We start from the raw sequence: 17,667 nt of genomic DNA, 5'->3' as shown, positions 1-17,667 counted from the left end.
CCCTTAAACCTCACCTTCCCCCCTGCCCACACAAGATTCTGATATGTATTTCAACATTTCTTTGGCAAAGCAGCAATAGCAGATAGAACTAGACTTTCATAAGCAGTTGCTTCTGCTCTTCTTTTTTTCATGCTCTTAGCAAAATGAATTCTCCATGGGACAGTTTTTCTGCGATGCAAGAAAGTGTGTGTTTTGTGGTAAAAATAGGAATCCCACAATTTCCTTTACTTGATGTCTGTTAGTCATAAGAAAATAACTTTGCTTTTATCATAATCAGGTAATTCTCCTCTCTACTTTCTATTGAACTCCATAGACCAGTATGTGTGTTTGATGGAAGCGAGGTAGAATTTACACAGTTGCACAGGGGAGTTAGCAAGCATGGCGGCATCAGCTCAGATGTGATTAATACACATAAGGAACAGATTTGTGCACAGGACTTTCCAATTTCAATTGCACACAAAAAATCTGCACCAAAAGTTAGGGAGCACCTGCTAGTTTCTTCTAGGACTCTGAAGATAACTGCTTCTTTGCCACTGCTGTGGTTTAGCCCGAGTCACCACACAGTTTCTCGCTCACCCTTCCCCTCCCCAGGGGGATGGGGGAGAGAATTGGGAAGAAAGGAAAACTCATGGGTTGAGATGAAGACAGTTTACGAGAACAGCAAAGGAAAACTACAATAATAACAGAATATAAGGATATTAAAATATACAAAATGAACAATGCACAATTTCTCACCACCCGATGTCCCAAGGACTGATACAGCCTGTCGCAAGCGGCGATCACGGAAACGAAACCGAGCAGCAAGCAAGGAAGTGAAAGTGAGCCAGCAAGGTAGAGGGAATGATGCCAGCAAACAAGAGAGAGAGATGGATGCCAGGAAGGCAGATACCCACCCTGGCCAATCCCCACTGAGCATGATGTTTATGGCATGGAATGCTCTCTTTGGACAGTTTGGGTCAATTATTCTGTCTGTCTTTCTCCCAGCTTCCTGCATCCCCACTGTCGTAGTTCAGCCCCGATCAGGACCAGACTACGCAGTCTCACTCCCCCCACCCTCCGAGAGAATAGGAGGAGATGATATAAGAAAAACGGCTCAAGGCTTGAGATAAGGACAGGGAGAAATCCTTAAAGTTACCGTCACGGGCAAAACAGACTCGACTTGGGGAAAACTATTCATTTATTTCTAAAATTAGCAGGATAATGAGACAGGGAACAAGATAACCTCCCCCCACCCCTCCCTCTTCCCAGGCTTAACATTATCTATACTACCTCCCCTCCCGAGCGGCACGGGGTGGGGGGGGAAAGGGAATGGGGGTTGCAGTCAGTTCATCACGCGTTGTTTTACGCCGCTGTATCATCGTCAGGGGAAGAACTCCTCGCATTCCTCCTCTGCTCCAGCGTGGGGTCCCTCCCACGGGCCACAGTCCTTCGTGAAACTGCTCCAGCATGGGTCATCTCTTCCACGGGGTGCAGTCCCTCTAGAACAGCTGTCCCAGTGGGCCCTCCATGGGCCACAGCCTCCTTCAGGCCTCCACCTGCTCCGGCGTGGGGTCCTCCACAGGCCACAGGTGGATCTCTGCCCCTCCATGGACCTCCATGGGCTGCAGGGGGACAACCCGCTCCACCATGGTCTTCACCACGAGTTGCAGAGGAATCTTGGCCAGGAGCCATATTACTCCTCCCCCTCCTTCTTCACTGACCTTGGCATCTGCAGCCGTTCCTCACAACAGGCTGGTAGACGCCTCTCAGGATCCTTTTTACATCTTATTCACTTCTCATCTCCTCTCCACTTCTTGCAGCCAGGCTGGGCCGAGTTGGGCCCAGTCTGCTGCCCAGCAGGAGGCCAGAGGGTGAGGCCTGCAAGGCCCACAAGGCTAGCACCTCCCCCTCTCTGCCCCCCGCTCAGCTGCTTCACATCTTCTCTTCTTCTTTTTTTCTGTTTTCCCCTTCTTAAGTATGTGTCGTAGTTCAGCCCCGATCGGACCAGACTACGCAGTCTCTCTCTCACTCCCCCCACCTTCCGAGAAAACAGGGAGAGAAAATATAAGGAAAAACGGCTCGAGGTTTGAGATAAGGACAGGGAGAAATCCTTAAAGTTACCGTCACGGGCAAAACAGACTCAACTTGGGGAAAACTATTCATTTATTACTACAAACAGCAGGATAATGAGACAGAGAACAAGATAACCTCCATCCACCCCTCCCTCTTCCCAAGCTTAACATTATCTCTACTACCTTCCCTCCCCGAGCGGCACAGGGGGAAAGAGGGAATGGGGGTTGCAGTCAGTTCATCATATGTTGTTTTACGCCGCTGCTTCATGGTCGGGGGAAGAACTCCTCACATTCCTCCCCTGCTCCAGCGTGGGGTCCCTCCCACGGGCCACAGTCCTTTGTGGAACTGCTCCGGCGTGGGTGATCTCTTCCACGGAGTTCAGTCTCTCCAGAACAGCTGTCCCAGCGGGCCCTCCACGGACCACAGCTGCCTTCAGGCATCCACCTCCCCTGGTATGGGGTCCTTCACGGGCTCCAAGTGGATCTCTGCTCCTCCGTGGACCTCCATGGGCTGCAGGGGGACAACCTGCTCCACCATGGTCGTCACCACAGGCTGCAGGGGAATCTTGGCCAGGAGCCGCATTACTCCTCCCCCTCCTTCTGAACTGACCTTGGTGTCTGCAGCCGTTCCTCACAACAGGCTGGTAGATGTCTCTCAGGATCTTTTTTACATCTCATTCACTTCTCATCTCCTCTCCACTTCTTGCAGCCGGGCTGGACCGAGTCAGGCCCAGTCGGCTGCCTGGCAAGAGGCCAGAGGGTGAGGCCTGCAAGGCCCATGAGGCCTGCGCCTCCCCCTCTGCGCCTCTGCCCCCGCTCAGCTTCTTCACATCTTCTCTTCTCTCTCACTCTTTTTTCTGTTTTCCCATTCTTAAATACGTTATCGCAGAGGCGTTATCACGGGACATTCTGCTACCAATTGGCTCGGCCTTGGCCAGCAGCAGGTCCGCCCTAGGACCGGCCGAGTCCACTGAACAAAGGGGAGCGACTTCTAGCAGTTTCCTACAGAAGCTACCACCTTAGGCCCCCCCTTACTAACAAAACCACGACAGTATGTTATCGCAGAGGCGTTATCACGGGACATTCTGCTACCAATCGGCTCGGCCTTGGCCAGCAGCGGGTCCGCCCTAGGCCCGGCCGAGTCCACTAAACAAAGGGGAGCGACTTCTAGCAGTTTCCTACAGAAGCTACCACCTTAGGCCCCCCCTCACTAACAAAACCAGAACACCCACATTAGCAAAACCTGGAAAGCCAGACAGTGTCCTTGGTCTCACTAACAACAACTCATATCATCTGGGTGTTTTATCAACATTCTTCACATATGAAATCCAAAACAGACTAGCTGCTGAGACAGAAAATTAACTCCATCCCTGCCAAAACCAAGACAGCCATGACAGAATTTTTCATCTCTATATTCAGTGTTTGGTTTGATACTAGCTGTTCTCCTGACTTTCTTCCTTTTGTCCATACTAAGTATCACAATATAGTGAAGGGTATATCTCAAATTCCTTTAAGACTCAAGCCTAATCACTATCTTCTCTCAGAAACCATATGCTTTTCACAGTGAGTTGGACTGTGAAAAGAAACAAAGTTTTTGCTTTAAGGGGACTTTGAAATGTCTTGACTTTTTCTGTGACATTCTCTGTGTGAGGGCCATGTGAATGTGGGAGTTGAAGACAAGTGCTGCTGCACAGATCTGAATTCATTTTGCCTGGAGTTAATTTGTGAAATGCTTTCGTTGAAGTACTTGGACTCTCTCCAGAGATTCTTTTGCATAAGCAGCACACTAACATCTGTGTCTCATACTATCATATTTTAGCCTTGCTTAGAACCAAGCTACACTCTCTCACTCACTCTCCCCACCCTCCAGTGGGGCAGGAAGAAGAACTGGTAAAGAAAAGAAGGCAAAACTAATGGGTTGAGATAAAAAAAAAAAAAACAACAGAAGAAAAGAAAACAGATAGAAAACAAACAAACTAACCAACCCTAATAACAGAAAATACTTAAGCATGTAATTTCCAGTACAATAGCTCACAGCAAATCATAATGCCCAGCTCCCTCCAGAAGACCAGGAAGCTTCCCTTATCACCCTCCTCACCTATATACTGAGCAGATGTCACATGGGATGGAATAACCCTTTGGCTAATGTGAATAAACTATCTCAGCTGTGTCCCCCAGCCACAGGTGCCACCAGCTCCAGTTCTCCTCCCAGCTCAGGTGAAAATTAAATCTACTCTAGCCAGAACCAGGACATTATCCACCCCTTATTCCATACTATCTACATCATGCTCAGATCCTACACCTTCCAATTAATCATCACCTTTTTTTCTGTCTTTGATATATATATATATATACATACATATAGATATAATTCCCATAGTTAATTTAGTACATGACTTTGGGTTCCATCTGTCATAACAGTCTCTCAGGGCAGGATAGATGATGCAGTATTTGCTAAAAACCAGTATGACTGGTTTATGTTCGTGGTATGCAGGCTGAAGATGTCAATCTTAAGTTGCTGGGTGCTAGGTGCTAAAGCCAGTTCTGGTTCCATCACTGCTGCATTTTGCTCACTTTTATCAAAGTTCATTCTTTGTTGATTGTCGTAGTTCAGCCCCAATCAGGACCAGACTACGCAGTCTCTCTCTCACTCCCCCCACCCTCCGAGAGAATAGGAGGAGATTATATAAGAAAAACGGCTCAAGGTTTGAGATAAGGACAGGGAGAAATCCTTAAAGTTACCGTCACGGGCAAAACAGACTCGACTTGGGGAAAACTATTCATTTATTTCTAAAACTAGCAGGAGAATGAGACAGGGAACAAGATAACCTCCCCCCACCCCTCCCTCTTCCCAGGCTTAACATCATCTCTACTACCTCCCCTCCCGAGCAGCACGGGGGGGAAAAAGGGAATGGGGGTCATGGTCAGTTCATCATGCATTGTTTTATGCCACTATATCATCGTCAGGGGAAGAACTCCTCGCATTCCTCCTCTGCTCCAGCGTGGGGTCCCTCCCACGGGCCACAGTCCTTCGTGAAACTGCTCTGGCGTGGGTCATCTCTTCCACGGGTGCAGTCCCTCTAGAACAGCTGTCCCAGCAGGCCCTCCACAGGCCACAGCTGCCTTCAGGCCTCCACCTGCTCCGGCGTGGGGTCCTCCACGGGCTGCAGGTGGATCTCTGCCCCTCTGTGGACCTCCATGGGCTGCAGGGGGACAACCTGCTCCACCATGGTCTTCACCACGAGTTGCAGGGGAATCTTGGCCAGGAGCCACATTACTCCTCCCCCTCCTTCTTCACTGACCTTGGTGTCTGCAGCCGTTCCTCACAACAGGCTGGCAGATGTCTCTCAGGATCCTTTTTACATCTTATTCACTTCTCATCTCCTCTCCACTTCTTGCAGCCAGGCCGGGCCGAGTTGGGCCCAGTCGGCTGCCTGGCGAGAGGCCAGAGGGTGACGCCTGCAAGGCCCACGAGGCTCGCGGCTCGTGTCTCCCCCTCTCTGCCCCCCATTCAGCTGCTTCACATCTCTCCTCCTCTTCTCCTGTTTTCCCCTTCTTAAATACGTTATCGCAGAGGCGTTATCACGGGACATTCTGCTACCACTTGGCTCGGCCTTGGCCAGCAGCAGGTCCGCCCTAGGCCCAGCCGAGTCCCCTAAACAAAGGGGAGCAACTTCTAGCAGTTTCCTACAGAAGCTACCACCTTAGGCCCCCCCTCACTAACAAAACCAGAACAGTTGATCTAGGTGATTCTTAACATAAAACATATCCTATGACACATAACAGCTAGAAAAGTAATAACATACAGTATTATACAGCAATTAACATAATACAGTTCAAATTACTGGCTGTTTTCATCCAAAATCAAATCTCCCTGAGGTACACATCGGACTTCCCCATCCTCCTACATCACCCACCAAGTACATCCAGGTCCTTGAGCAAAAGCAATCCCACGGATGGGTTTGCCTTTGCCCAGGGGAGGAATAACCCAGACTGTCTTCCCCAATATATTCCTTAGATGCACCACAGGGACTTTATCACCATCTACAGTATGTAAACATTCTCATTGGGCAGGGCCAGCTCGATTGGTGGATCCCCGAGTGTTGACTAACCAAGTGGCTTTTGCTAAATGTGTATCCCAGTTTTTGAAGGTTCCACCACCCATTGCTCACAGTGTAGTTTTCAACAGTCCATTGTACGATTCAATCTTTCCAGAGGCTGGTGCATCATAGGGGATGTGATATACCCACTCAATGCCATGGTCTTTGGCCCAGGTGTCTATGAAGTTGTTTCAGAAATGAGTTCCATTGTCTGACTCAATTCTTTCTGGAGTGCCATGTTGCCAGAGAACTTGTTTCTCAAGGTCTGGGGTAATGTTTGGGGTGGTGTTATGGGGTATGGGATACGTCTCTAGCCACCCAGTGGTTGCTTCCACCATTGTAAGCACACGGTGCTTGCCTTGATGGGTTTGTGGGAGTGTGATGTAATCAATCTGCCAGGCCTCTCCATATTTATATTTCAGCCATCGTCCTCCATACCACAGACGCTTTAGCTGCTTGGCTTGCTTGATTGCAGCATGTTTCACATTCATGGATAACCTGTGCAATAGTATCCATAGTCAAGTCCACCCCTCGATCATGAGCCCATTTGTATGTTGCATCTCTTCCCTGGTGACCTGAGATGTCATGGGCCCACCAAGCTAAAAATAGTTCACCCCTGTGTTGCCAGTCTAGGTCCACTTGGGAAACTTTAATCTTAGCAGCCTGATCCACTTGCTGATTGTTTTGATGTTCTTTTGTGGCTCGACTCTTGGGTACAGAGGCATCTATGTGACATAATTTTACAACCAGATTCTCTAATCGGGCAGCAATATCTTGTCACAATGTGGCAGCCCAGATGGGTTTGCCTCTGCGCTGCCAGTTGCTCTGTTTCCATTGCTTTAACCACTCCCACAGAGCATTTACTACCATCCATGAATCAGTGTAGAGTTAAAGTAGAGGCCATTTTTTCCCATTCAGCAATGTCTAAAGCCAGCTGGATGGCTTTCACCTCTGCAAACTGACTCGATTCACCTTGGCCATTAGCAACTTCTGCAACTGATTGTGTAGGACGCAGCAGCTTTCCACTTTCAATATTTTCCTACAATACAACAGGAGCCATCAGTGAACATGGGATATCGCCTCTCATTTTCTGGTAGATTATTATACAGTGGGACCTCTTCAGCATGTGTCACCTCTTCCTCTGGTGGCATTCCAAAATCTTTGCCTTCTGGCCAATCTGTGGTTACTTCTAAGATTCCTGAGCCATTGGAGTTTCCTATTCGAGCTCGCTGTGTGATCAGTATAACCCACTTACTCCATGTAGCATCAGTTGCATGATGTGTAGAGGGGACCTTCCCTTTGAACATCCAGCCCAGCACTGGCAATCAGAGTGCCAAGAAGAGCTGTGCTTCAGTACCAATTACTTCTGAAGCAGCTCGAACTCATTCGTATGCTGCCGGTATTTCTTTTTCAGTTGGAGTATAGTGGGCCTCCGATCCTCTATATCCCCAGCTCCAAAACCCTAGGGGTCGACCTCAAGTCGCCCCTGGTGCTTTCTGCCAGAGACTCCAGGTAGGGCCATTCTCCCTGACTGCGGTGTAAAACACATTTTTCACATCTTGTCCTGTTTGGACTGGCCCAAGGGCTACTGCATGAACAATCTCCTGTTTAATTTGTTCAAAGGCTTGCTGTTGCTCACGGGCCCCATTTAAAAACATTCTTTCAGGTCACTTAATAGAGAGGGATTACAACCGTACTGTAATTCAGAAATATGCCTTCTCCAGAAACCCACAACACCCAGAAAAGCTTGTTTCCTTTTTGTTAGTTGGTGGAGCCATAGCTGTTATTTTTTTGACCACATCCATTGGAATGTGACTACGTCCATCTTGCCATTTTACTCCTAAAAACTGGATCTCTTGTGCAGGCCCCTTGGCCTTGCTTCGTCTTATGGCAAAATTGGCTTTCAGAAGGATTTTCATTATTTTCTCCCCTTTCTCAAAAGCTTCTGCTGCTGTGTTGCCCCACACAATGATGTCATTAATGTATTGCAGGTGTTCTGGAGCTCTACCCTTTTGCAGTGCAGTCTGGATCAGCCCATGGCAAATGGTGGGGCTGTGTTTCCACCCCTGGGGCAGTCGATTCCAGGTGTACTGGATGCCCCTCCAAGTGAAAGCAAACTGTGGTCTGCATTCTGGTGCCAAAGGGATGGGGAAAAACACATTGGCAATATCAGTGGTGGCATACCACTTGGCTGCTTTTGACTCCAGTTCATACTGAAGTTCTAACATGTCTGCACAGCAGCATTCATGGGTGGTGTTACCTCATTCAGGCCATGATAGTCCACCATTAACCTCCGCTCTCCAATGGATTTTCTCACTGGCCATATAGGACTGTTAAAAGGTGAGCGGGACTTGCTGATCACTCCCTGGCTCTCCAGCCCACTAATCAGCTTATGGATGAGGATTATGGAGTCTCAGTTGGTGCAATACTGCCGCCGGTGCACAGTTGTGGTAGCAATTGGCCCCTGATGTTCTTCAACCCTCAACAGCCTCACAACAGAAGGATCCTCTGAGAGACCAGGCAAGGTAGACAACTGTATGGTTTCCTCCATCTCCAAAGCACCTACACCAAAAGCCCACCAGTACCCTTTTGGGTCCTTGAAATATCCCCTTCTGAGGTAATCTATACCAAGAATGCACAGAGCATCTGGGCCAGGCACTATGGGGTGCTTTTGCCACTCATTCCCTGTCAGGCTCACTTCAGCCTCCAGTACAGTCAGCTGTTGGGATCCTCTTATCACTCTGGAAATACAAATGGGTTCTGCCCCATTATATCTTGATGGCATCAAGGTACATTGTGCACCAGTATCCACTAGAGCCTTATACTCTTGTGGGTCTGACACAGCAAGTCATCAGATCCATACAGTCGAATAAACTGTTGTCCCTCTTCTCAACCTGGCTGGAGGCAGGGCCTCTCTAATCTTGGCTACATTATTCATTGTTCATTTCTTTTAAATATGTGTCAGAGGTCCCTTTGAGAGGGTTAGAAGTAAGATTATTGGAGACTGGTGCAGCAATTTTCTGGGGACAACCTCTATTTGCAACTTACATACCCATGCCTCTAGGGCAGAGGTAGACTTCCCATCCCACTCCCTCATGTCCTCTCCTTGGTCACACAAGGTAAACCACAGGGTGCTGACATAGAAGTCACAGACACTGCTGACGACCAATATGATCAAGCAAATGCCGATTTATTGTTGATACATCCCGGTTAATATAGCCCTTCTAATTCCGTATCATGCGCAAGCTCTCTACTAATTGGCTAACTATATCATGCACACGCTCCTAGCTAAAATATGATTTATTAAGTCTCTTCGTTCACACACACAGTTCTCTCCACCTGCACCCTGCTTCATGTTCAGCCCCCAGTCACATATGCCAGCTGTTTTCCTTCTTCTCACAGGCGGCCTCAGTACTTTCTCACAGGCGGCCTCAGTACTTTCTCACAGGCGGCCTCAGTGATGTCCTTGAGGCCTGCTGCTCACAAACGTAACAATTCCATTTGGTCTGGATTGTTCACTACGTGCCCCTGATACTCCAGGTATCCAACAAATCCCCCTTTTTGTTTTGAACAATCCAGACCCACTTTCATCATACGTTCCATAGCTTTCACAAAGCATTTTAAAATATACCCCAAAATCATCAGTGTCAACAGCAAACCCGTCAATAATACCAACCCATAAACTATCAAATCTTTTAGCCAGCCTGTGACCCCCAAGGATTTAAACCAGTCTGTTAACCTGCTTTCCACTTGTATTGCATGCATGTTCCGGCATAACTCTGCCAACTGATAGCGTATCGGCTTAGAGTGATCAGAAACATTCATGCAACACATACCTTCAAAATCTTCACATCCATGTCCATGCGCTAATAACAAAAATCAATGGCTGCCCGATTCTGCAAAAATATCATGACGCATACTATCCATGTCTTCTAATAATCCTGATAACATGCTAGAGGTTAAATTCATTTGCTTTTGTGCCCAACAAGCTAATTTATTTAAGTTAGCTAAAGCTTTTTGCAGTTGCTGCCCAAGGAACAAATAAAGATAATGCTATCTGCTCAGCTGTCCCCAACAGGGTTAAATTGCCGTCACAATGGGGAGTCAATACTTTCAGCGATCTTCTTGCTCGCGTATGATTCCATAATGTTCTCATAGATGGAGCAAACACTATCAATTTTCCAAAATAACATGGTCCTCCTATGGCCCTTTTTGGTACTCCTGACCTTATTTTACTACAATATCAACTAGGTTCATGTAGGCCTCTACTGAATCTCCCTTTTTTTTTTAATGAGCCAGATTGTCTGTATTGAGTTGTCAATCATTTTTTGCAAGCATGGTATGTTAATGATTATGCCTAGTATGATGCCTAGTATCACAATTCCGATTTTAACCAAGGACAGCAACCACCCAGTTATGCCACACACAAGCTTAGTTAATAAAATTACTGATCACACGTTATACATATTCATGATTACAAAGCAAAGCTAAGTTTCACTACCTTCTAGTAATTGTCTACTATAACATTCTTCTACTATTATAGATATAACAACTCCAGTAACTTTCTTATCTATAAGAGCAATGACTAGTTTTCTGCAGGCCTCTGTTGAAACAAGCCATAAATTCTGCTAACAATGTTTTGTATCTTAAAGCTTCCCTTCTCATTCCATGGCTTTCTTCCAGCGAGCATAATTGTATCCCTCTCCCAAGGTCGGTGTGCTTTCACTGATACCATACTGACTCAGCGAAATACCACATCTCCCCCTTCTTTGTTTATGAGAAGAGGCTTGTTTCAACGCTTTATCTATTAAAGTCTGCACACATTTTAAGACACAGAATATAGATCAAAATACATATATAAAAGGAATGAATAAGCATCCTACAGCTATTAGTAACAAGCTTATATCAAGTCACCAAAAGATTTCTGAATATATCAAAACCATCACTTTGTTGCTGTTTTTGTACTCCTTTTTGCAAGTTTTGAATACTTTTGTGAATAGATTCCAAATGATCAGACAGATTCATGCAGCAAAGCCCATCAAAATCCTGACAATCATGATTTTGTGCTAATAATAAAAAAATCTATTGCTGATCTATTCTGTTACCAACCCAACTACGCCAAAGACACCGCCGAGCAAGAGGATGTTTATCAGCGGGGTCAGAGCAGAGAAGGGAGGCAGGCGCAGCACCTTCAGGGCGTCCCCTGTTGTAAATAAAGTGTGCTCTGGGTCCATCCTCTCCCCTTCGCTCCGAGCCACCTCTGTTTATCCCCTCAGCAGATTCAGTGAAAGAGTACTGACTAGGTGTTGCTGCACACATGGCCAGTGCATACAAGGCCTGTCAAATATGTGCTCTGCAGGCTAACAGCGGTTCTGTTTTGTAAAGTAGCATAGTATATAGAATCTACATCAGTTAACAGCGTTGATAGTACCAATGCAGTTGTATTTATTTGCTTAGCAAGCCAACAGTCCAATTTATTTAGCGTAGTTAACGCCTAGGCACTTGCCACACCAGGTGTAAAGACTGAAGCAGCAATAATTTTACTTAGTTTCCAAATCTCTGTATTGTCTTGGCAACCAGATTCAATGCTATGTATGCTTCGTTTAGGTCTTTTATGCTGTCTGGATTTTGATATGTGCTCGCATGATTACACCATGCTGTGTCGTTGCAATGTATAGGTCTTAAAGCATTTACAATCATTACCCCTCTAGTAACATTAGCTCCTGAATAGTTAAAAAAAATAGACAGAAGTCCATCTTTACTGATCCCAAAAAATTCCATCTTTTGTAGTTTTAGCACTCAGCACTCGTGGCTGCTGCTGTTTTACACAGAGTTGCCGTCCTACCGGTATCTGGCAGGTCAACCAAACATGTTCTGAAAGGCTTACCCGCAGATGATACAGATCCACTTGTTTACTGCTCCTGTAAAGACATAAGCGTATCCCTTCCCCCATGTTATAAGAGGGAACGGTCCTTCCACTTATACAAAGCTTGACTCAGACAGGAGTATCTGTTAACCATGTCAGGGGCGGGGGGGTGGGGGCGCCTGGCAGCGGCCGTGGTCCCAGACATATAAGAGGAAAGAAAACTAAAACCCAAGGTTTAAGACAAGAATAGGGAGGGATCCTTAAAGCCACCGCTACAAGCAAAACAGACCATCACTAAAACCAAAGCAGGATAATGAAAAAGGGAACAAGACAAGCTCCCCCCACCCCTCCCTCTTCCCAGGCTTAACACCCTCTCCCCCTCCCTCCCCTGCCCCCTGAGCGGGACAGGGATGGCGGGGGGAAAGCAGGAAGAGGGAATGGGGGTTACAGACAGTTAATCACACTCTGCTTTATTGATATCAATGGTTTAACTGCTGCACCTACAGCAGCAGCCATGACTGTAGCCTTTTCTTGTTCTAACGTTCGCTCAGCAGCTTCCAGCAGTTGCCCTGTACTAGATCCTTTTGGCAGCACACTAAGGGCTCTCTTAGTTTTTTCATTAGCATTATTAAAGGCAAGCATATCTAAGAACTTTGCTTTCATGTCATCATCCAAATCAGGGTGAGCCATAATTGCAGTGTGCAACCGATCAATAAATTTCCCATATGGTTCTGTGGGACCTTGCCTTACTGACATAAAGACAGGTCCGGACTTTTCATCGTGCACCCTAGCAAGCGCTCTATAAGCCAAATCTTGGCCCAGTTCTAATACTTCAGTAGCAAATTGCGCTTGCCAATCAGATCATGTGTAGGGTCCCGCTCCCATCAGCATTTGAGTTTGCACCCCGAATAATGGATCACCCTGTTGTCGAGGCATTGCAGCTGCCCTATCACAAGCAGCCTGCCAGTACTGAAAGAACTGCAGCTGCTGTGACGATAGCAAAAGCATCTGGACAATCATTCTAATATCATAAGGAGTTAACAACTGTGACAAAAAAATATGCTGCAACACAGATTGAGTATATGATGATTTTAGCCCATACTGAGTAACTGCGCTTTTAGCTTCCTTCAATATTTTCCAGTCTAATGCTCTCCACACACTTTTCCCAGTATTATCAGTCACAACTGGAAATGCCATGGGCAAAGGCTCTCCTTTTATCAAAGTATCTCGAATCACCTCTTTCCACCGCGTTATCGGATTCAAATCCACGGCCCCTCCCGCCAGCGTTCCTTGGAAAGGTGCAAAAAGACTGATCTCACCTGATGCTCCATTCGGAACAAATAGGTTGGACGCTGGCAGGTCTCGATGTGGCACAGGCAAAGGAGTTGACAAGTTTCCCAGTGACCCTTCTAGGCAAACCTCTAGGGCTTCCAGCCTTTTTAGCATCTCTTGCAGCTGTGCATCCTTCAAGCCAGATGAATGTTCATCCTCCTCTTCCTCACGCCATGGTGGCAGGGAAGAAGGTGGTAACGGGGGATAAACCAGAGCTGTTGGCACCGGCGAAAAGGCTCGTGACTCTGAGCCTGCACTGGCGCAGTGTGGCGGGGTGCCTGGCAGTGGTACATCTGATGGTGGTGAAAGGCTTTCGGCAGTTTTTCCCTCTGGTGCCCGCATATCTATAGTTATGGGGGCTGTGGCTGCATTTCCTGGAGTCCTTGCTGGGGCTCGAAACCCCCCCACCCTCAGCACCAGCCGGGGCGGCGGCAGGACTCGTTAAACCCAAGAACAGCATGCTGGTAGCGGAGGTGGACCCGCCGGCTGGAGTTAAGGCCGCAAAAGCGGATGCGGCAACTGAACGCTCGGCTTTCATGCTTATCAATGTTTCGTTAATTAGCTTCCACATGGTGGAGAGTTTGCTCGCCTCCTTTGATCCCTTACTTATTTTTTCCCACAACTCTTTTCCTGTCTTTTCCCATGTCGGGAGTTCAAAAGCAGCATCAACTGTGGGAATTAATTCCCTTTTCTTTGCCCACTGCAGCAAAGCTTCTAGGACGGACGAGTCATACCTCAGTCCTGTCATTGAGAGCATATGTTGGAGGAGCTTAACCACTGCTGACTCCTCTTTGGTCAGTGTGGACCCCATCTCCTCCCCGGCCGCTCGCCTGGCCAAGACGAGATTCCCTCCGTACTTTTGGTACCTTTTTGCGCTATAGCGACTTCCCGAGTGCCAGGGCAGCACTCAACTTCGACCGGCTTCCGCCCCCTCTTTTTCCTTCTTTGGCTTCGTCGGGATGTCCAACACCGGATCTGAGGGTCCCTGTTTGGGCGCCACCTGTTGACGCGGAAGTAACGGACACTGCTGACGACCAATATGATCAAGCAAATGCCAATTTATTGTTGATACATCCCGGTTAATATAGCCCTTCTAGTTCCGTATCATGCGCAAGCTCTCTACTAATTGGCTAACTATATCATGCACGCACTCTTAGCTAAAATATGATTCATTAAGTCTCTATGTTCACGCGCACAGTCCTCTCCACCTGCACCCTGCTTCATGTTCAGCCCCCAGTCACATATGCCAGCTGTTTTCCTTCTTCTCAAGGTTGCTTCATTTACTTTCTCACAGGAAGCTTCATTTACTTTCTCACAGGAAGCTTCAGCGATGTCCTTGAGGCCTGCTGCTCACAAACATAACAATTCCATTCGGTCTGGATTGTTCACTAAGTGCCCCTGATACTCCAGGTATCCAACAACAGGGTACCTTGCGTATGTACCATCTCTCTTGAGCAGGGAAACATTTACTCCCAATAGCTGAAATATTGGCCCATACCAGTGGGGAACTGGTATTCTCTTTGAATTGCTGGAACTCTCAGGACAGTTTCTCCACAGCCAAGATGCAAGCCCATAGGGAGGAAGATAGACTTCCTTCTTACTGCCAGAGTTGGCCAGCCAGTTCATCCACTGTTTGTTCCTCTCCATCTTCCCAGGTCATAACTGCCACTGAGTTGGCATATGACGATGGTGCGCTTTGAACAAACTTCCACCACATGGGTCATGTGCACTTGACTTCATCTGGATCCTTAGATAACTGCTCATTGTCCAGGTCATCATAAATGACCTCCAGCACAGCTAATTCCCTCAGGTACTAGATGCACCTCTCCAGGGTGGCCCACTTGCCTGGGTGACACATTATATCCTCCTTGAAAGGATACCTCTCCTCCACACCTGACAGGAGTCCCTTCCAGAGGCTGAGAGCTGGTGTCCCTTTTCCAATTGCTTTGTCAATGCTCCCTTCTCTAAAAAGGGATCCCAGCTGCCTAGCTTCTCTGCCCTCTAATTTCAGGCTACTGGCCCTATTATCCCAGCACCAGAGCAGCCAGCTGACTATGTGCTCACCTGGACAATTGGGTAGTTGTCTAATTTACGAGTTCTTCCTCTGAGGAAGAGGAGTCCTCCTCCTGCCGAGTTCTTCCTTAGGGCGAAGCAGGTAATTCCTCCTGTCTTAATGATGACCCTGCTTCAGAGTAGTCTGCCTCCTCACTGACAGGGCAGTATGCTTCTTCCTCCTGCTCTCTCTTAGGAGAAGCTTCTTCATCCCTTACTAAACAAGCTGACTTTTGCTTCCAAGTGTTCTTCTTGCATACAGGGGCAACTGATACCAGCACAGGTTCATTCTGATTCAGCTGCAGTGCCTGTTGCTGGGGTTTGAGTAGCCACAGTGCAGGTCAATCTGTTCTCCCTCTCTTTCCCTTGAGGGTGCTGCACAGCATTGAGCAGTGTTTGGTAGGTACTGGCCAGGGCCCAGCACAGTGCAGTAAGTTGTGCCTCTTTAGAATAGCCACAACATTTTTTTTTCTTCAAATATTCTGTCACTTTATCAGGGTACTCCAGTTGTTCAGGACTAACATTCCAAACCATGGGAGGTGAAAAGTTCTCCAGATACCTGCCCATATTCTCCCACATGCCATGCTACACACGACTATCTCACCTCAGGGCAGATCTCTGAAAGATATTCCTAAAAAGTGGTTTTGTAACCCTAAACAAGACCTGGGACACATTCAAGAGACATAGTAATAACATCATGCTGGCTTAAATATCCTCCAGATATTCAAAGTTCTCAAACTGTTATAACCACCCTGGAGGTGAAAGAGTGAGGGTAATCATCCACATACAGATACCAACTTATCTTTGTGGCCATTGATGTTACCATATCATAAATTGATATTGCATAGTACAAAGTGATAATTCTCATCATCTTCCCTGAGGTGATAAACAGCACCACCAGGAACACAGAGTACATATAAGAGTGCAGATAACACAACATCATGACCAGCAACCAATAACCAATACAGTAAGTGTGTAAAACAAATTTTGTTTCAAACCACTCAAGTCAGATCTGCAGTTATCTCAACCCTTCATTGCCTACGTTGGGCACCAAAATAACTGTCATAGTTTAGCCCTGCTCAGGGCCAAGCTATACAGTCTCTCACTCACTCCCCCCCATCCTCCAGTGGGACAGGGAGGAGAATGGGTAAAGAAAAGAAGACAAAACTCATGAGTTGAGATAAAAAAAAAAACAAACAGTTTGAGAGAACAACAAAGGAAAAGAAAACAGAGATGGGAAGCAAACAAACCCCCATAACAGAAAATACTTAAGCATGTAATTTCCAGTACAATAGCTCACAGCAGATCACAATACCTAGCTCCCTCCCAAGTAACAGGAACCTCTACTTATCACCCTCCTCACTTTATATACTGAGCATGAAGTCACATGGAATGGCCCTTTGGCCAGTTTGGGTGAACTATCCCAACTGTGGGCTAATTAGTAAATTATCCTAGCTGTGTCCCCCAGCCACAGGTGCCACCAGCTCCAGTTCCTCTCCCAGCTCAGGTGAATGTTAACTCTATCCTAACTGGAAGCAGGACACATCCATAGGCACAGAGTTCTGCTAAACCTCTTCAGGTTTGAGAACCTCTGCAACTCCCACCCCCAGCTATGTTTGTTGTATAAGTAAGGGAGGAAGAACTATCAGATTACAAGTCTACATGTCTCTTTGAAAAGGTTGGCAAAGAATATTTCACCTTGCAGGGGGAGAATTGTAAGAAGGCTGGGTGAATAAGCTCTTTGCTCTTGGGTGTGACAACACATTAAATCCCTGGCAACTCCTATGTACTCAGAAGCTGAAAAGTGCTACTTTATTACATCCTTATTTAAAGGAAGTAAACATCTTGTGTTCACTAGATACAACATGTGACTTAAGTATGAAAATTTTCAGGACTGTTATTCTACCAAGTGGATTGGTAGAATTGCAAGAAGTAACTTATATAGATTCTGACATTATGCTGCTGAGATCTAGAATAGTTAACTGTGGGGATATTGCATCCCTGTAGTATTTCTTTGAGGGAGATGGGTCCCTGCTTAATCTTTTTTCATGTGTATAAATAAGGCCATACTCCATTTCATTAATCCTAACGTTTCCTACCTGTTAGCTAAAATCAGGTAAACTTGTTACCAAGACAGTTTAGTGTTTCTATTGGTTTTGTAGTCCCTGAAAAGTGCTAGTTAATTCATGTTTGTATACTAACCTGACTGTGCATAGTATTTTCTGAGTGGTGCAGTATTCTTACTGTCCTACCACATCTTTTGCAG

The sequence above is a fragment of the Chlamydotis macqueenii genome, chromosome W (assembly GCF_036417535.1).
Source record: "Chlamydotis macqueenii isolate bChlMac1 chromosome W, bChlMac1.mat, whole genome shotgun sequence".
Classification (NCBI taxonomy): Eukaryota; Metazoa; Chordata; class Aves; order Otidiformes; family Otididae; genus Chlamydotis; species Chlamydotis macqueenii.
This window is presented reverse-complemented; position numbering follows the sequence as displayed.